Here is a 21,806-nt window from a genome sequence, read left to right as displayed (position 1 = left end):
TTAAAAAAATCCTGGCAGTCATTCTGAATGCAGGTTGTGCGTGATTAACAATTCCACTTGTTGGATATCTTAACTCTGGCTGGATTCCAATAGAAATTACACATTACTTTGCAAGCCAGCATAATGTGACTTGCAGACCTGATGTGGCCTGTAAACCAGTAGATTCCTAACACCCCCGGGTTAGGGTATAACTAGGCCCTCAAAGAAAAGCTTTGTATATGTAATGTATTGTCATATTGGATTACATTTTTATGGCTAATATGGCTGGTGGAACTGTTCATAGAGGGTTATAGGATGAACCCTACAAAGATAAAATTGTTCTTGGTAGAACCATATACAGGGGGTTCTTTGAAGAACCCTACATAGAGGGTTCTGTATAGAACCCTCTGCAAAGGGTTCTACCCAGCACCAAAAAGGGTTCCCTTATGGGGACAAACTGAAAAATCCATGTATGGTGCTACTTAGCACCTTTTTTTCCTGAGAGTGTATTGTGCCCCAGGTCCATAGAGATGGACTTTCTCTGCTGGTTCTCTCAAGGATGACTCGGCTGCCAAATATAGGCCTTCCCAGCACAGCATCAAAACAGACTGACTATCACGACTCAGGCACAGGCACAGGGAAAAACCCTCTCTCCTCTCTGTCTCTCTCACACTCATACTCCCACACACTGAGCCAATATGTGAGAAAGTTGCTTGTTAAAAAGGAACCGTTTTAACTTCTGGTGCCATCAACCTGCCAGAGAGTGTTTCTCGGACACTGCTGTCACAGCATGAGATGGCTCCCAACTCTACCTTTCTCAAATACACACACGTACGCATCCTTGATTAAAGATGAGACTGTAAAAAATATATGAATACTGAGCTATATTTTATGCAAAAAATATAAACATACTTTGTTAAGCAAGTAATACTTAACTTTTCACTTTTTTGGAACAGATCCTTTTTCTCAAATGTTTTATGAGTTTGGAGAACACATTGGGAGGGATCTTAGACCATGCTTCCATACAGAATCTTTCCAGGTCCTACATATCCCTCATTTGCGCTTATGGACTGCCCTCTACAATTCAAACGACAGGTTTTCTATTGGGGTCTGGAGACTAAGATGGCCGTTGCAAAATATTGATTTTGTAAGCATTTCTTTGTGGATTTTGATGCGTGCTTGGAAGATCCCATTTCGGCCAGGTTTAAGCCTCCTATTGGGTAAACAATGTGATGTCAAGAAAATACTATTCTTGTAAGTGCTGTCTTGCGTATATACACTCAATGGCCAGTTTATTAGGTATACCACCCCGTTCTAGAAAATTGTTCTCTCCTACAGACATTGAGTCACGTGGCCGTGGCTTGCTATATAAAGCAGGCAGACAGGCATCGGGGCATTCAGTTACTATTCGATTGAACCTTAGAATAGGCAAAAAGAGTGACCCAAACAACTTTGAGAGTGGTATGATCGCCGGTGCTGGGTGCGCCGGTTCCAGTGTCTCAAACATCCGGCCTCCTGAGCTGTTCACGTGTCTAGCTCGTTGATGAGAGGTCGAAGGATAATGGCAAGAAACGTTCAAGCCAACAGGCGGGCCACAAACAGGCAAATAATGGCGCAGTACAACAGTGGTGTGCAGAACGACATCTTGGAATGCACAACTCATCAGCCCTTGTCAAGGATGGGCCATGGCAGCAGATGACCACAACGGGTTCACTCCTATCAGATAAAAACTAGAAGAAGCTGCTCCAGTGGGCACGTTATCACCAACACTGGACAATTGAGGAGCGGAAAAACCTTGCCTGGTCCGAATCCCGGTTACTGTTGTGTCATGCTGATGGCAGAATCAGGATTTGTCATAAGCAGCATGAGTCCATGGCCCTATCCTGCCTGGTGTCAACGGTGCAGGCGGGTGGCGGTGGTGTAATGGTGTGTGGAATGTTTTCCTGGCAGAAATTAGGTCCCTTGACACCAATTGCACAACGTTTCCAAGCCCTGAAGAATTTGGGCTGTTCTGGAGGCAAAGGGGTGTCCGACCCAGTACTAGATGGGTCTACCTAATAAACTAGCCACTGAGTGTATGTATCTCAACTAACTGCCTTCCTGAAGACTAACAATGTATACAAAACACGTAAGTCTGGTTTTAGACCCCATCATTGCACTGAGACTGCACTCGTGAAGATGGTAAATTACCTTTTAATGGCGTCAGACCAATGCTCTGCATTTGTTCTCGTGCTCCGAGACCTTAGTGCTGCTTTTGATACCATCGGTCACCATATTCTTGTGGAAAGATTGGAAACCCAAATTAGTCTAAATGGACAAGTTCTGGCCTGGTTTAGATCTTATCTGTTTGAACGATATCAGTTTGTCTCAGTGGATGGTTTGTCCTCTGACAAATCAACTGCAAATTTCGGTGTTCCTCAAGGTTCCGTTTTTAGGACCTCTATTGTTTTCACTATATATTTTACCTCTTGGTGATGTCATTCGGAAACATAATGTTAACTTTCACTGCTATGCGGACAACACACAGCTGTACATTTCGATGAAACATGGTGAAGTCCAAAAATTGCCCTCCCTGAGATGCTGTGTTTCAGACATAAGGAAGTGGATGGCGGCAATTTTTTTTACTTTTAAACTCGGGCCAAAACAGAGATGCTAGTTCTAGGTCCCAAGAAACAGATCTTCGGTTGGATCTGACAATTAACCTTGGTTGTACAGTCATATCAAGTAAAAGTACCTCGGCGTTACTCTGGACCCTTCTCTCTTTTGACAAACATATCAAGACTGTTTCAAGAACAGCTTTTTTCCATCTACGCAACATTGCAAAAATCAGAAACTTTCTGTTCAAAAATGAGGCAGAAAAATATATCCATGCTTTTGTCAATTCAGATTAGACAACTGCAATGCTCAATTTTCCGGCTACTTCAGTAAGTGCTAAACACTGCTGCAGAGAACCCAAAAATGTGATCATATTACTCAAGTGCTAGCCTCCTGGCTTAATGTTAAGGCTAGGGCTGATGTCAAGGTTTTACTGCTAACTTACAAAAGCATTACATGGGGTTGCTGCTATCTATCTTTCCAATTTGGTCCTCCCATACATACCTACACGTACGCTATGGTCACAAGACACAGGCCTCCTTATTGTCCCTAGAATTTCAAAGCAAACAGCTGGAGGCAGGGCTTTCTCCTATAGAGCTCCATTTTTATGGAATGGTCTGCTTCTCCATGTGAAAGAAGATTCATCTATATTGAAGATTCATCTATTCAGTAGGTCCTATGATTGAGTGTAGTCTGGCTCAGGGGTGTGAAGGTGAACGGAAAGGCACAGGAGCGATGAACCACCCTTGCTGTCTCTGCCTGGCTGGTTCTCCTCTCTCCACTGGGATTCTCTGCCTCTACTACAATCCACCTGTGTGTAATCAAGTCTCCGTATAAATGCACCTGCACTGTGATAGTCTCAGAGGTCCGTTAAAAGCGCAGAGAGCATCATGAAGAACAAGGAACACACCAGGCAGGTCAGAGATACTGTTGTGAAGAAGTTTAAAGCCGGATTTGGATACAAAAAGATTTCCCAAGCTTTAAACATCCCAATGAGCACTGTGCAAGCGATAATATTGAAATGGAAGGAGTATCAGACCACTGCAAATCTACCAAGACCTGGCGGTCCCTCTAAACTTTCAGCTCATACAAGGAGAAGACTGATCAGAGATGCAGCCAAGAGGCCCATGATCACTCTGGATGAACTGCAGAGATCTACAGCTGAGGTGGGAGACTCTGTCCATAGGACAACAATCAGTCGTATATTGCACAAATCTGGCCTTTATGGAAGAGTGGCAAGAAGAAAGCCATTTCTCAAAGATATCCATAAAAAGTGTCGTTTAAAGTTTGCCACAAGCCACCTGGGAGACACACCAAACATGTGGAAGAAGGTGCTCTGGTCAGATGAAACCAAAATTGAACTTTTTGGCAACAATGCAAAACGTTATGTTTGGCGTAAAAGCAACACAGCTCATCACCCTGACCACACCATCCCCACTGTCAAACATGGTGGTGGCATCATCATGGTTTGGGCCTGCTTTTCTTCAGCAGGGACAGGGAAGATGGTTAAAATTGATGGGAAGATGGATGGAACCAAATACAGGACCATTCTGGAAGAAAACCTGATGGAATCTGCAAAAGACCTGAGACTGGGATGGAGATTTGTCTTCCAACAAGACAATGATCCAAAACATAAAGCAAAATCTACAATGGAATGGTTCAAAAATAAACATATCCAGGTGTTAGAATGGCCAAGTCAAAGTCCAGACCTGAATCCAATCGAGAATCTGTGGAAAGAACTGAAAACTGCTGTTCACAAATGCTCTCCATCCAACCTCACTGAGCTTGAGCTGTTTTGCAAGGGGGAATGGGAAAAAATGTCAGTCTCTCGATGTGCAAAACTGATAGAGACATACCCCAAGCGACTTACAGCTGTAATCGCAGCAAATAAATAATTTTGCACGCCCAATTTTTCAGTTTTTGATTTGTTAAAAAAGTTTGAAATATCCAATAAATGTTGTTCCACTTCATGATTGTGTCCCACTTGTTGTTGATTCTTCACAAAAAAATACAGTTTTATATCTTTATGTTTGAAGCCTGAAATGTGGCAAAAGGTCGCAAAGTTCAAGGGGGCCGAATACTTTCGCAAGGCACTGTATTTCTCCAATCTTATCCGGTGTCCTGTATGATTTTAAGTATGCACCCTCTAATTCTCTCTCTTTCTATTCTCTCAGGGGACCTGAGCCCTAGGACCATGCCTCAGGGCTACCTGGCCTGATGACTCCTTGCTGTCCCCAGTCCACCTGTTTGTGCTGCTGCTTCAGTTGCAACTGTTCTGCCTGCAGCTATGGAACCCTGACCTGTTCACCGGACGTGCTACCTTGTCCTGGACCTGCTATTTTTGACATTCTCTCTCTACCGCACCTATATGCTATGTAACATGAGAACATATGAAAGCTGGTGGTTCCTTTTAACATGAGTCTTCAATATTCCCAGGTAAGACGTTTTAGGTTGTAGTTATTATAGGACTATTTCCCTCTATACCATTTGTATTTCATTAACCTTTGACTGCATAAGATGTTCTTATAGGCACTTTAGTATTACCAGTGTAACAGTATAGCTTCCGTCTCTCTCCTCGCTCCTACCTGGGCTCGAACCAGCAACACATGACAACAGCCACCATCGAAGCAGCGTTACCCATGCAGAGCAAGGGGAACAACTACTAGAAGGCTCAGAGCAAGTGACGTTTGAAACGCTATTAGCGTGCGCTAACTAGTTAGCCATTTGACTTCGGTTACACTAGCCTCATCTCGGGAGATGATAGGCTTGAAGTCATGCTTGACGCACAACGAAGAGCTGCTGGTAAAACGCACGAAAGTGCTGTTCGAAAGAATGTTTACACGCCTGCTTCTGCCTACCACCGCTCAGTCAGATACGTGTATGCTTGTATGCTCAGTCAGATTATATGCAACGCAGGACACACTAGATAATATCTAGTAATATCAACCATGTGTAGTTAACTAGCGATTATGATTGATTGTTTTTTATAAAAGATAAGTTTAATGCTAGCTAGCAACTTACCTTGGCTTACTGCATTCGCGTAACAGGCAGTCTCCTTGTGGAGTGCAACGAGAGAGAGGCAAGTCGTTATTGCGTTGGACTAGTTAACTAAGGTTGCAAGATTATTTCCCCGAGCAGACAAGGTAAAGATCTGTCATCCTTCCCCAGAACGAGGCAGTTAACCCACCATTCCTAGGCCGTCATTGAAAATAAGAATGTGTTCTTTAACTGACTTGCCTAGTTAAATAAAGGTATACATTTTTATATATATAGGCAAGTCAGTTAAGAACACATTATATATATATATATTTTTTTAAATCGGCAAATCGGCACCCAAAAATATATTTCCGATTGTTATGAAGACTTGAAATCGGCCCTAATTAATCGTCCATTCCGATGAATCAGTCGACCTCTAGTTTCTGTATAGCACTGTGTGACATCGATTGATGTAAAAAAGGACTATATAAATACATTTGATTTAAATAAATTAGATTGAATGTTAGAGAACAGTTTGTGGTGATCTAATGAGGCTTTGTCTGATCCATAACTATGTATTCTCTGTGTACACACCCACAGTCACGCATACACAGACACAAATGCAATTGCAGATACAGGTCCCTGGGCATTGTATGTCATAACAGCATTATCATCTCTCTGCTCTGGGCAGCTGCGGACACCTAATTAATGCTAGTAGAACTATTCTGGACAAGGTGCACTGTCGGCGTGTGAGTGGCAGTGGTTTAAAGTACTTAAGTAGTTCTTTGGGGTATCTGTACTTTACATATTTTTTTACAGGTTTTACTTCACTAAATTCCTAAAGAACATGTTGTACTTTACTCCATACATTTCCCTGACAACCAAAAGTACTTGTTAATTAAGTATCAAAAGGTTAATGTAATGGCTAAAATATACTTAAGTATATTTAAAACTATGCACTTTTAGCCTTTTACTCAAGTAGTATTTTACTGTTTGACTTTCACATTTAGTTGAGTAACTTTCTATGAAAGTATCTATGCTTTTACTCAAGTATGACAATTGGGTACTTTTCCACCACTGGTGAGTGGATGAGTGAGTGAGTGAGTGAGTGTGCATGTTCTGAGTCTGCATGTATGTCAAATCAAATCAAATTTTATTTGTCACATACACATGGTTAGCAGATGTTAATGCGAGTGTAGCGAAATGCTTGTGCTTCTAGTTCCGACAATGCAGTGTGTGTGTGTGTGTATGTATGTGTGTGTATGTGTATGTGTATGTGTGTGTGTGTGTGTGTGTGTGTGTGTGTGTGTGTGTGTGTGTATGTATGTGTGTGTATGTGTATGTGTATGTGTGTGTGTGTGTGTGTGTGTGTGATGAATTACTCAGAGCACTGCGGGCAGGGGCAATGCAGTGTATGTGTGTGTGTGTATGTGTGTGTGTGTGTGTGTGTGTGTGTGTGTGTGTGTGTGTGTGTGTGTGTGTGTGTGTGTGTGTGTGTGTGTGTGTGTGTGTGTGTGTGTGTGTGTGTGTGTGTGTGTGTATGTATGTGTGTGTATGTGTATGTGTATGTGTGTGTGTGTGTGTGTGTGTGTGATGAATTACTCAGAGCACTGCGGGCAGGGGCAATGGCAGTGCGGGTCTGAATGAATGAAGACGTAATGCTTATGTCATGTTCTGCCTTGTAGCACTGTACTTAAATGGACTCATTCTTTATAGATAATCCTGCTACACCGCATACCCATCATCCCTTAGGGACAACACTATTGCACACTGAGCAAAAGCGATAACATTAACCACACCACCTGACAACACACATAGTACCCTCAGGAAATGCCACTGTGCAGGCCAATGCTGTAACACTCTAAGGTATTCAGTATGAGAAACAACGTTGTTTATCTCAGTGAATTTAAACACAGAAACACCATTGACAGCATTTAAGTTGCAAACACTGAACATTAATCCAATCCCTGTTTCCCCAAGTTGAAGCCTAAACTCCTAAACTCCTCTTTTTACACACTACTAATACTTTCTTTGCAACAGCACTATTTCAACTTCAAGCTACTGCTCAGATACATTTTTTGGATTAAAGGTAATACTGGTAGATAGTTAGATCAGCCTTACCATTCAGTGATCGTGAAGTGTTGTAAATTACCCATGGTGTGAGCTCAGGCTAGATTCTGTTTAAAGTATCCACATGAAACAAATGCAGTATAATTTACTATAGAATACTACAGTACATGCTATAGAATTCTGTAGTATACTGTAGAATGCTACATTACACTGTAGATCCCTCATACTTACTATAGAATGTTTTAGTAAATGGTATACTATTATTAGAGAAAAAAACACTAGTAAATACTACAGTAATGTTAGCAAAAACACAACTTTTTAACTATAGTAAATACTCCAGTATTTAATTTGCACATACCCTGCCCATTCCCCTCCCCCATATCACAGTTTGTGCCACCCATACGTGAGAAACCTGCATGCCAAGTACAGATAATATTGTCTATTCCCTACAGATCATACTAAAGTGAAAAAGTGTTGAAGTATTCATTCAATCCCCAGTTCTACTTTTAAACAACTTATGGAAAATTTGCTGTTTTAGTATTTTTTCAGTAGGTTTTCTGAAGGAGAAAAACACCACAGGAAATACTACAGTCTGAAAAAACTGCAGTGAGTAATAGTCTGCCAAATCACTAATGTAAATACTACAAGCAGCAAAAACACTACATTAATTATTATAGTATATACTGGCATTCTTTAACTACAGTTTATACTATATGTAATTGTAATTACTACAGAATACTACTGTAACGTTCTGAGCGTAGTGGGTGAGAAGTCAGGCGCAGGAAGCAGAGAGTTCAGGGGAGTGCTACTTTAATGCACAAAACGGCGAACATAAGCCAACCCCACGAAAACGTATAACAAAACAAACGCCCCAAACAAGGAGACTTAAACTGTCCAGCAAAACCCACGAAATGGGAAAACACGTAACCCACAGACATGCACACAAGTTACACAACACAGAAGGTCACAATAATTAATCCCGCACAAGAAACCAGGCGGGCCGGCTGACTAATAAAGCCTCACTAATTATACCCAACTCAAAACAGGTGCACTCAATAAACACATAAGGAGGGGGAGGAAATAATCAGTGGCAGCTAGTAGGCCGGCGACGACGAGCGCCAACCGAACGGGAAGGGGAGCCACCTTCGGTCGGAGTCGTGACAACTACAATGAATATTACTACAGAAAAAATTACAGTGAATACTACAGTAAAGTCCACAAAAACACAAAAACTCATTGGTATAAATACTTAGTATACTATAGTATTTTTGCATGTGGGTACTTTGATTTCAAAGCTGGCAAAGTGTGAAACACTTTTACACTCCTCTGATCTTCCACACTCATGTAAATACTCTGGATTACAGCCTTCCTGAGCAACACATGCACGCATATATATATACACACACACACACACACACATTGCAAGTGGGTGCTTTGAATATGTAGCGATTTGTTCAGGTATCTGGGTTCTCTCATGAGTGAGGTAGAGTGGTAAAGTAGGGGAACAGGAGGAGGTCTGGAGGAGGTCTGGAAGCAGCTGCAAAAGGATGGATGAGAGAATCAGAGAAGCAGAGATAAGCCTAATAGGAAAGTTAATACATGCAGTAGGCCTTCTCCATGCAATGGAAGAGAGTTTGAGCTGCGTATCATGGGCTTTTACTTGGGCTGGGAGCTTTGGGCCTAGACCATAAGCCATAGACCATAGACCATACAAACACACACTATAGACCCCTAAAACTCAACTCTGAGTTCCACTGCTTTTTTTCCATTGTCCCCCTCTAATCAGGGACTGATTTAGACCTGGGACACCAGGTGTATGCAACTAATGATCAGGTAGAAGAGAAAACAAGCAGGTTACAGACCTCTCAGGGTAAGAGTTAAATATCCCAGTCATAGACCAGATACTGTATTAGGGCCAGCTGAGACAGCAGAAACCAGGAACATAAGCCTGTAAGATGGAGTCAGTCTGGGGGCCCAGGATGCCTGTAGGACACACAGAGCTTCTGAAGGATGAGACTGGCAGCTGATTCGCCAAGCATCACTATGTTTTGCCTCAAATATGTTTCTTCAAATCTTAAGCAAATTAGTTTTGATTTCACAGGAATCTCACTACACACACAGAGAGATCTGGGGAAGAGTAACAAAACTGGAAGAAGATTGGAAAAACCAACGAGACTCTTCCCAGGCATACTGAGCAATCAAAGGAGAAGGGCCTTGGTCAGGGAGGTGTTGGTCACTCTGCCAGAGCTCCAGAGTTCCTCAGTGGAGATGGCAGAACCTTCCAGAAGGACAACCATATATGCAGCACTCCACCAATCAAGCATTTACGGCCAGACGGAAGCCACTTTACAGCCCACTTGGACGTTGCCAAACGGCACCTAAAGGACTCAGACCATGAGAAACAAGATTCTCTGGTCTGATAAATCCAAGATTGAACTCTTTGGCCTGAATTCCAAGCATCATGGCTGGAGGAGACCTGGCACCATCCCCATGTTGATGCATGGTGGTGGCAGCATAATGCTGTGAGGATGTTTTTCAGTGGCAGGGACTGGCAGACTAGATAGGATTGAGCGAAAGCTGAATGAAGCAAAGTACAGAGAGATCCTTGATGAAAACCTGCTCCTGAGCGCTCAGACCCTCAGAACCCCAGACTGGGTGAAAGTCCACCTTCCAACAGGACAACGACTCTAAGCACACAGCCAAGACAATGCCAGAGTGGCTTCAGGACAAGTCTCTGAATGTCCTTGAGTGTCCCAACCAGAGCCCAGACTTGAACCTGATCTAACATCTACCCCTCAGAGACACCAATACTTCTTAGCTGGCCCACGAGAATGGTATAGACTACCGTATCAAAAGCCTTGGCCAAGTCAATCAAAATAGCAGCACAATATTGCTTAGAATCAAGGGCAATAGTGACATCATTGAGGGCCTTTCAGGTTGCCATCCATAACCTGAGCAGAAACCAGATTGCATACCCAAGAGAATACTATAGACCTCAAGACAGCCAGTGAGTTGATTGACAAGTTTTTCAAACACTTTTGATAAACAGGGCAAAATAGAAATAGGCCTATAACAGTTAGGATCAGCTTGATCGTCCCCTTTAAATAAAGGACAAACTGTGGCTTCCTTCCAAGCAATGGGAACCTCCCCAGAAAGGAGAGAGGTTAAAAAGGTTGCCAATAGGCTTTTTAATTTCAGCAATGTTTTTGTTGCTGTTGAATACAGACTTCTTTTGTCCAAATAATCTGTAAAAGTACACTTTAGAGATTTATTCTTGTGGTTTTGTGACTGTAATATTGAGATTATATTATGAAACTTCTGAAGCATACTAGACACCATAATAATACAATATCTGACACATTTTTTCACAAGTACAACTTTAATTTCTTTAGCCTGTGAAGTAAAAAAGTGTTTTTTTTTTCTCATTATTGTGACTGATGAGATTAAATGGGTTAACCATCAATTGGGTTATATTGACTTTCATGCTGTGATCCATAGGTTATGTTCAGAAGGCGTGGCTTACTAGGGGTGTGGCATTAAGATATGTATTTTTTGTCACCTGAGAGAGTAAACGTCAATCTTGTTCATAATTTTTAGTTGGTACAATGGAAATGTCAATTTTCATTAAATATGTTTGCACATTACATACCAATGTTACTATTATATCAGACTACTACATATTTCAAAGAAACTTACCCAAAACAGCAAATCAAAACACCCCAAAATGTACATTTAGAAATGGCAAAGCGCTCAGTATAATGATGTAGGTCTTTAGATGTTTTACACACGAAGTGGAGTCATTCCATACTTTATCATCAATTTCATATGAACTTTTGTGCAACTTGAGCCATCTCGAGTGGTTCCATTTTCCATGTAGCCTGCTGCTACAATTAACTGCCAAAATAAATGAAACACCAACAAATGGTGTCTGAATTAGGGCATTGGGCCACCACAAGCCGCCAGAACAGCTTCAATGTGCCTTGGCGTAGATTCTACAAGTGTCTGGAACTTCCTATGTGAAAGCACACCATGCTTTCAATATATACATACAAAAATATAAATGCAACATGTAAAGTGTTGTTCCCACGTTTCATTAGCAGAAATAAATGATCCCAGAAATGTTCCATATGCACGTTAAGCTTATTTCTCTCAAATTTCTGTTGGCAAATGTGTTAACATTCTTGTTAGTGAGCATTTCTGCTTTGCCAAGTTAATCCATCGACCTGCCAGGTGTGGCATATCAATAAGCTGATTAAACAGCATGATAATTACACAAGTGCACCTTTTGCTGGGGACAATAAAACTCCAAAATGTGCAGTTTTGTCACACAATACAATGCCACAGATGTCTCAAGTTAAGGGAGCATGCAATTGGCATTCTGACTGCAGGAATGTCCACTAGAGCTGTTGCCAGAGAATTGAATGTTCATTTATCTACCATAAGGCCCCTCCAACACTGTTTTAGAGAATTTGGCAGTACGTCCAACCGGTTTCATAACTGCAGACCATGTGTAACTACACCAGCCCAGGATCTCCTCATCCAACTTCTTCACCTGCAGGAGCGTCTGAAACCATCCACCCCGGACAGCCGATGAAACTGTGGGTTCACAGAACCAAAGAATTTATGCACAAACGGTCAGAAACTGTCTCAGGGAAGCTCATCTGTGTGCTCTTGGTCCTCACGAGGGTCTTGATCTGACTGCAGTTCGGCATCAATACTCACCTTTGATACCCACTGGCAGGCTGGAGAAGTGTCCTCTTCATGGATGAATCCCGGTTTCAACTGTACCAGGCAGATTGCAGATAACGTGTTTGGCTTCATGTGTGTGAGTGGTTTCCTGATGTCAACGTTGTGAACAGAGTTCCCCAGGGTAGCCGTGGGGTTATGGTATGGGCAGGCATGAGCTAAGGACAATGAACGCAATTGCATTTTATCGATGGCAACTTGAATGCACAGAGATACCGTGACAAGATCCTGAGGCCCATTGTCATGCCATTCATCCTCCTCCATCACCTCATCTTTCAGCATGATAAGGATCTGTACACAATTCCTGGAAGCTGAAAATGTCCCAGTTATTGCATGGCCTGCATACTCACCAGACATGTCACCCATTGACATGTTTGGGAGGCTCTGGATTGACGTGTATGACAAGGTGTTCCAGTTCCCGCAAATATCCAGCAGTTTCGCATTGAAGAGTTTGACAACCTTCCACAGGCCACAATCAGCAGCCTGATCAACTCTATGGAAAGGAGATGTGTCGCGTTGCTTGAAGCAAATGGTGTGCACACCAGATACTGAACAGTTCTGATAATATTTTTTTTATGCATCTGCGACCAGCATATCTGTATTCCCAGTCATGTGAAATCCATAGATTAGGGCCTAATGGATTAATTTAATTGACTGATTTCCTTATTTGAACTGTAACTCAGTTAAATCTTTGATATTGTTGCATGTTGCGTTGATATTTTTGTTCAGTGTACTTTGTAGCCTTCCCTTACTTAAAACCTCTTAGGGCTGAAATCCCGTTAACGGGATCGATATGACAGCCAGTGAAAGTGCAGGGCACCAAATTCAAAACATCAAAAATCTCAATTAAAATTCCTCAAACATACATGTATGTTTTACCATTTTAAAGGTTCTTGTTGTTAATCCCACCAGTGTCCGATTTCAAGTATTCTTTACAGCAAAAGCACCACAAACAATTATGTTAGGTCACCACCAACAATAAACACAGCCATTTTTTCCAGCCAAAGATAGCAGTCACAAAAGCACAAATACAGATAAAATGAATCACTAATCTTTGATGATCTTCATCAGATGACACTCATACGACATCATGTTACACAATACATGTGTTTTGTTCAATATAGTTTAAATTTAAATCAAAATATGAGTTTACATTGTCGCGTTACATTCACTAGTTAGCCACATCATTCAACAGAAACTCATCATAAATAGATAATACAAGTTATACACATGGAATTATAGATATACCTCTCCTTAATGCAAAACTTTACAGAATAAGCAAACCAAACACTCATTCTGGTCAGCGTTACGTCAGACAAAAACTTCAAAATGTTTTATTACAGGTCGAAGAAACATATGTACAGAATCAATCGTTCGGATGTTTTTAAAATATAGCTTCAATAAAGTTCCAACCGGAGTATTCCTTTGTGTCTTGATGAGCAATGGAACGCAAGTGGATACCATGAGGAATGCGCGTGATCAGAAAATGGCTGGCCTGATTCCCACAACACAGTAGAAGTGTCATTCAAATTTCTATAGACGGTGGACATCTAGTGGATGCCCTAGGAAGTGCAACATCATTAATATCTCAAGGCGATTTCAATGAGAACTGTGGTGAATACATACCAAGCTCAGATTTCTCACTTCCTGTTTTGATTTCTCCTCAGGATTTTGCCTGCCATATGAATTCTGTTATACTCAGACATCATTCAAACAGTTTTAGAAACTTTAGTGTTTTCTATCCAATTCAAATAAAAATATGCATATTAGCAACTAAGACTGAGGAGCAGGCCTTTTACTTTGGAAACGTATTAATCCAAGCTACTCAATACTGCCCCCGAGACATAAGGTAAGTGTTTCCTTTATTTTGGCAGTTACCTGTAAAATGGACGGAGAGGTATCGCTCGAGTCGCAACAAAATGGAATATAACATTGAGGATAAAGTTTGGAATGACACAATTTAATGTGTACAACATCTAAAGACCTGTATCACTATACCTTTGCTGTTTTTAAAATGATCTATTTGGGTGTTTTTGGAGCCTTTGTTGTAGTATGGGGGCCCTGCTTTCTCAGGGCCCCCATACTACACAACGATGATGAGGAAGTGATTTGCCGATTAGGGTAGGTTTCTCTAAAACATGAATTCACAAAAAAATGTGTCTGGACCCTTCTATAATATTCTATTTGCAATACATCACGTTTTTATTTTAGTTGTGCTTCTGATTAAATCTCCATTGGAGCCTACCAGAGATGAGGACATTCATTTTTTCTCTCATATCTTAATATGAGGGTGGTAGGTTAGTAGTGTTGGACTAGTAACCGGAAGGTTGCTGGATCTAATCCCTGAGCTGACAAGGTAAAAAAAACTGTTGTTCTGCCCCTGAACAAGGCAGTTAACCCACTGTTTGTAGGCTGTCATTGAAAATAATAATTTGTTCTTTACTGATTTGCCTAGTTAAATAAAAAGGTAAAAAAAATCATCATCAACAACCCAACCATGCTCTTTTTAAAGAAAACAACTCAACTAACTGACCCAACACCTGCAACCCAGCCTTCTAAATAACCAAGCATGTTTTTGTGTACTCCCTCTACTTCTCAAATACATACATCCTTATTCCTTCTCCCCAAGAGAAACCTGAAGAAATTAACCAAACATACAAAATATTCAAATGCATGCATACGGTAACAGCCTTTGCCTATAAAGACAGCTTTAAATATGCTAATAGTGTTGGGTCTTAGAAGCATGAAACAGAGAGCCTGGAGAAGAGAAAAGAGCAGATTTACTCACTATATCCAACTCATACAGTACATAGCTGGATGGGCCTGTATGTGTGTGTGTGTGTGTGTTTGTGTGTGTGTTGACATGTGCGAGTGCTTGTGTATGTGCCTGCAAGCATGTGTTCATGTGTGTTGCTCTTACCCTATGGTATACCAAAGTGGCACGAAGGCAGGATTTGAGCTTCTCCCTGCATGATTATAAATAATCAATTACCACGGGAGTTCAATATTTTCATCTCTGTGAGACCTATAGAATAGTGTAAGTCCCAAATGGCACCCTGTTCCCCATATAGTGCACTGCCTTTGACTAGGGCCCATAGGGTGCTGTTTGAGGGACACAGCCTTGACTCCTCAACTGACTGAGACGTAGGAGATGTTATTAAACATAGTGATTGGCATTTCCAAATGTTAGCATTCCCTTAATAATGTATAACCTAATATATGTGCTACGTGGGACTGTGAAACGACACTCATATCCAATTATATTATAGACAGTATTTCCTACGCCTCAAATCAACCTGAATCACACAGCTAATAAATGCCTTGACTGATGAGAGCTTAATCTCGTTAATAATGAGAGGTACATTGTAAATCCCAATGTCTTGTTATTAATCAAAACTTTTGAGCAAACCCATTGCACTTAATGCGTCTGAGTACAGTTACTTATAGTGATTTTGTAGTCAATGCTCAAACCGAGAGTCACTGTGACATTTGAGTAGCTCCTCCCATTTAACCACGCCTCCAATATCATTTCCCAGTGTCCCTTGCCTTTGAGTGAATTGTAGAGTTACCACCCACAACTGTATTTGTTAGTGAAAGGATTGTTGAACTTGTTTTCAAGTCAATTCCTACAGAAGGTGAATTTTATAATTGTAATTAAAGTCTTTATAACCTGTAACGCCCGGGGTATAGTGGAGGAAGAAGTCAGGCGAAGGAAGCAGAGTTCAGGGTAGCGCTACTTTTAATACACCACACCGGTGACATGACACCAACCCAAACAAACGCCCCAAACACGGGGAACTTAAACAGTTCAGCAAAATACACACACAGACAACCGTGACCTACAGTCGTGTACAACCGTACACTGAAAATAATTCCGCACAACCAGCAGGCTGGTAAATAAAGCCCAACCAATTATCCTAACTAATAAACAGAAAAGGGGGAAAAGGGATCAGTGGCAGCTAGTAGGCCGGGGACGACGACCGCCGAGCGCCACCCGAACAGGAAGGGGAGCCACCTTCAGTAGGAGTCGTGACATAACCCTACATTACATATCTCATGAGGCCTTGCTGTAACACTCCTGTTGTGTTCAGGTCAAATTGGACTGATTACAAGTTCTCTCTGAAAAATGTAATTTATTTAATCTGATCATCATAATGTTCCATGGCATTGTCCACACAGGGCATCTGAACACACATTTAGATGATTTTCATTAAATTAAGTTTTATTTTACTTTTGTTAACCTGTGGTGTTCCCGGTCAAAAACAACCGGTCATTACAAATGAATGGGGTGAGACTGCAATTAGTGTATAAAATTGAGTTCAGGAAAATGCCCATTCATCAGATGGACACACTTCCTCCCCCAGACCCCCACATGCATGCGTGTTTGAGCACACCTCACTTCCCTTCTTGGCTTCCATGGCAACCCCCACGGGAACCTTTCCCCAATATATTTTCCCCACGGGAACCACACCTGTTGGCATTCTCACAAACAATCGCAAACAATGCTTATTTGGTTAAAACAGCCTTTCCATAGCAGGGGTATAGTAAGTGATCCTGTAAGAGGCCATTACATGGGCTCTTTACCTGCTACAGGTTGTTACTTTATGTTTACAGAGGGTCTTTACCTGCTTGATATGAGGCAGTCTGGCAGTCAGATGTTTCTTTAAGGACAGCCAGGAAGAGAAACAAAGAACCTTTCTGGGAACAGAGAATACATTAAAAGGGCAAATCGCTGGAAACACGCTGCAATTGAATTTCATATTGAAGTGGGGAAGCAATTTTTGCCTCGATACCAATGTTACACATTGTGGTGGCTTAGAGAGGGCACACATGGTGCTCCACTGTAGGTTGGAAGAGTTTTGATTCTGTGTGCTGTGATATTTGATGTAACAAGAGCACTTCTTGGTGAGGGAGATGGGGAAGGAAGCAGAGCAGGGGAGAGAGAGAATGAGAGAAACATCAATAAACGACAGAGTGAGATTACACAAAAAAGCACTTTCACTAGGACCACACAGGGTTGACTGTCAGTGACAACAACACACAGCATCAATACTGACGAGCAGCGAAAGGAGGGATGGATGCTACTGTATCTCTGTGTGTGTGTGTTTCTGTTTGTGCAGGGGTGTTGGGGAGGGGGGGTTCTCATGTTTGCTGTAATAGCAATAACTCACTGTAACTATAAGTCTCTCTCCCTCGCTGAATCTCTGACTGTCTGAGTGTATGTACGTACAGTGGGGAGAACAAGTATTTGATAGCCTGCAAAAATCAGCAGTGTTTCCTGCTTAAAAGCATGTAGAGGTCTGTAATGTTTATCCTAGGTACAATTCAACTGTGATAGACGGAATCTAAAACAATAATCCAGAAAAATCACATTGTATGATTTTTTAAAGCAATTAATTAGCATTTTATTGCTTGTTTGCTTGAATATTGGGTCTGAAATGCAGAAGTACACCTTTTGGAACTTTTGGATTACCCAAATTTAACGCACCCGTGGGGCGAAATAAGTAACAAAAAAAAATCCCCATTGAAATCTGTCAGTTTAACCTTGCATGGGCAGCTTCTCAGTCAAATGTTGTTTAGTTACTTTTTCCTCAACTTGTTTTTCTAACTTTATTGCAAGTCAAGCTAGCGTGCACTGTAGAACTAGCTAAAAGCTATTGTAGCTAACAACCTCCACCTAACAAATATCAAAAACAAATGTCATTACCATCATAATAAACTTAAACGGCAGGCAACAGTCACATAATATAATTGGCTTAACAGTGAATGTGTATTATTTTGTCACGACTCCTACCAAAGGTGGCTCCCCTTCCTGTTCGGGTGGCACTCGTCGTCACCGGCCTACGAGCTGCCACTGATCTTTTTCTCCCCCTCCTTGTCTGTTTATTAGTTACACCTGTGTTTAGTTAGGTTAATTAGTTGGGCTTTATTATCCAGCCGGCCCGCCTGCTGGGTGTGCGGGATTGTTTTATGTGTACCCGCCTGTAAGTCACGGTTGTTCGTGCACGTGAGTTATTCGGGACTTTAATTCCCCTGTGTTTTGCTGCATTTGATTGAGTGGCGTTGTTTTCACCTGTGTGGTGAATAAAGTAGCGCTACGCTGAACTCTGTTTCCTGCGTCTGACTTCCTCCACTACACCCCGGGCATTACATATTTAACATTACCATTAAAATACTACTCACTTACAGGAATGGGTAATTGTTTAAAGTTGCTAGCTATCCCTGTTCTTTAACGGACTCCGGCTGACTGAAGATCAACCAAAGTCTGAACACAGTACGAGATATCCGTGTCGCAACAGAGCCTTCAACTACAAGGTGCGTTGCTTTTTCACTCAGTTGTGTACGTCTCCATGACAGTGTAATATTTGGCGTAACATAACGTAGTGCTTATGGGTAATGTGAACGATTTTGTCAGCCTTCCACATCTGCGGTGGAAGGTGGACGAGCTACAGAGGTGTTTGGCAGACCATCAGCAATCCCGAAAATCAGTCTTCTCATGAAAACGTCTGTAGCGTCCGAAACGTTTGGGCTACAAACTAATATAACCCGCTGTGGAAAGGGGAGACTCACAAACTCTCAGTTTTGCTCTATAAAGGATCCCATCAAAAGGCAACCCATACGAATGAATGGAAGTATGGAGATAGTTGTGACAACAAAAAGTGGTTAAATATGTGTCCAAAAAAACACATTTCTTGAGATTTCTAATATCTCCTAGCTATAGGACAGACACTTAAAAACCTTATTTCTTTAATGTATTTTTTGACGGTCCTCTCCTCTTCTGTCTCTGCATTCACTCCATACTGCTCTTTCCAGAAATCAATGCAAAGATACTGAATTTCCAACACAAGGTGATTTGCAGTATAAGTCATACATAAAACACAGTATTCCTCCTGAGGTCCATTTAAAATGTTGGATCCAATGTGGTAAATTACTCTCAATGATTAACACAGCAGGTAATTAAAGCTTCATTTGGAAGGGATATAAATACAGCACTAATTTAGATTTTATAAAAAAAAGGTAAGGCCATCTAATGCTCTCAGTATCACCCCCTATCTTTGATAAGCACCATCTGTACGAACACTTACTTACCCAAATTGGAATATCAGACCAAAGCGGGTTTGTTAAAAAATGAATATCCTCAGATAACCTCCATCATCTATTGCACATCTTACATGCCTCTTAGGGCTAGAACCCTTTTTTCTCAATTTCCGCTTGAATGACATGCCCAAAGTAAACTGCCTGTAGCCCAGGCCCTGAAGTCAGGATATGCATATAATTGGTACCATGGAAAGAAAAGCCATTGAAGGTTGTAAGAATGTTAATTCTTATGGATCATTGGGACGCTAGCGTCTCACCTCGACAACATCCGGTGAAATTGCAGTGTGCGAAATTCAAATGACAGAAATCGTAATAGGAAACATTCATGAAAATACAAGTAGCATTTAAAGGCTTAACTTCTTGTTAATCCAGCCGTTTTGTCAGATTTCAAAAAGGCTTTACGGCGAAAGCACACCATGCAACTATCCGAGGACAGCGCCCACATACAAAAGCATTACATACATTTTCCAACCAAGCAGAGAAGTCACAAAAGTCAGAAATAGCAATAAAATAAATCACTTACCTTTGAAGATCTTCATCTGTTTGCAATCACAAGGTTCCCAGCTACATAACAAACAGTCCTTTTGTTCGATAAAGTCCTTCTTTATATCCCAAAAAAGTCTGTTTCATTGGCGAGCTAGACTCAGTAATCCACCGGTTTCCCTTATTCAAAATGCATACAAATGATTCCCGTAAATTACAAATAAAGTTCTTCCAAACATATCAAACAACGTTCCTAATCAATCCTCAGGTACCCTAATATGTAAATACATTATAACAGTTTAGACAGAATACCGGAGACCATTACCGGAGATAAATAATGAAGTACGCACACTCATCGGGACACACTACTGCCAAAATGGGAGCCACTTACTAAAACTACAAATTCTAGATCATTTTTGTAAGTCGCTCTGGATAAGAGCGTCTGCTAAATGACTTAAATGTAAATGTAAATTTTTCAAAAAACAAGCCTGAAACTCTTTCTAAAGACTGTTGACATCTAGTGGAAGCCCTAGGAACTGTAATCTGGGTGGTTTTCATTTTATATTCCCATTGACAGCCAAAGTAATCAAGAGTGAGCTGAAAAAAAGTTTCTGGATGGATTGTCCTCGGGTTTTCTCCTGCCATATCAGTTATGTTATACTCACAGACATTATTTTAACAGTTTCGGAAACATTGGAGTGTTTTCTATCCAATAGTACCAATTATATGCATATCCTAGCTTCTGGGCCTGAGTAGCAGGCAGTTTACTTTGGGCACCTTATTCAGCCAAACTTCAGAATACTGCAACCCTAACCCTGAAGAAGTTAACATAATGTAGGAGAATATAACACAGTAGATATGGTAGGAGAGAATACAAAGAAAGGTCATATTGAATATATGCGCCCTGTGTGCAATTCCTATGGCTTCCACAGCGTGTCAGCAGTCTATGTTCAAGGTTTCAGGCTTGTAACTTCAAAAATGAATAAGAAATATTAGATTTAGTACAGGGACACAGTCTTGGAAATTCAGGTATGCGTGTTCACGCCCTGACAACAGTACACACCTGCTAAAATCCTATTGAACATACTTCTTTCCGTAAGAAATATTATATTTTGATTACATTTTTGGGGTATCTGAGGAGTAAATAAAAATGTATTTTGACTTGTTGAAACAAAGTTTAGGGGTAGATTTTCGGATTCCTTTCTGTTAATATTATGAATAAATGAATAAACAATATCCCCATTTCAAATAGAACTGTAACTAAGTAAACTTATACTCTTATTATATCTGATTAACAATATGAGTTCATAAGGAGGGATTGTGTGACACGGACAAGGAGTAATTAAAGTTAATGAACACCATTCCAACTTGGAAGAAAGGAATGGTTTGTGGATTAAGTAAACAGATAAGGTAGTTAACCTATGGTTGAACCGACGAAACTTAGCTCTGGGGTGTTTTAGATAAGACAGTGAGTGCATTCCTAGGTTCTGTTAATTAGAACTGTCAGCTAAGTGGTGATCGATAATGTTGAGGCGGTCAAAAGTTAAATCAGTTGTGTTGTGTGTCCTGTGTATGTGCTAGGGGGGGTCAGAATTCACTTTTAAAGTTCCCTTTGCCCCGGTTCGAGAGGAGGGGATTCTGTTAAGCAATGAAATGACATCGTGTTATTGTATATAAACTGTTGCTCGTGGTAACGTGGGAGCGCGCTCCGAGAATAAATTTTGTTACCTATTTTTGATAAGACTAGTCTCCGTCTATTTTATGCAAACAAGAATGTTACAAATCCTCATGAAATAGATTAAGGGAATTCAATTAATGAAAACACATTGGTATAATAAAATTACAGTAACACTTTGTAT

This window comes from Oncorhynchus masou, chromosome 15 (genome assembly GCF_036934945.1).
Source record: "Oncorhynchus masou masou isolate Uvic2021 chromosome 15, UVic_Omas_1.1, whole genome shotgun sequence".
Taxonomy (NCBI): Eukaryota; Metazoa; Chordata; class Actinopteri; order Salmoniformes; family Salmonidae; genus Oncorhynchus; species Oncorhynchus masou.
The sequence above is the reverse complement of the archived record's forward strand: the minus strand, read 5'-3'. Positions refer to the sequence as shown.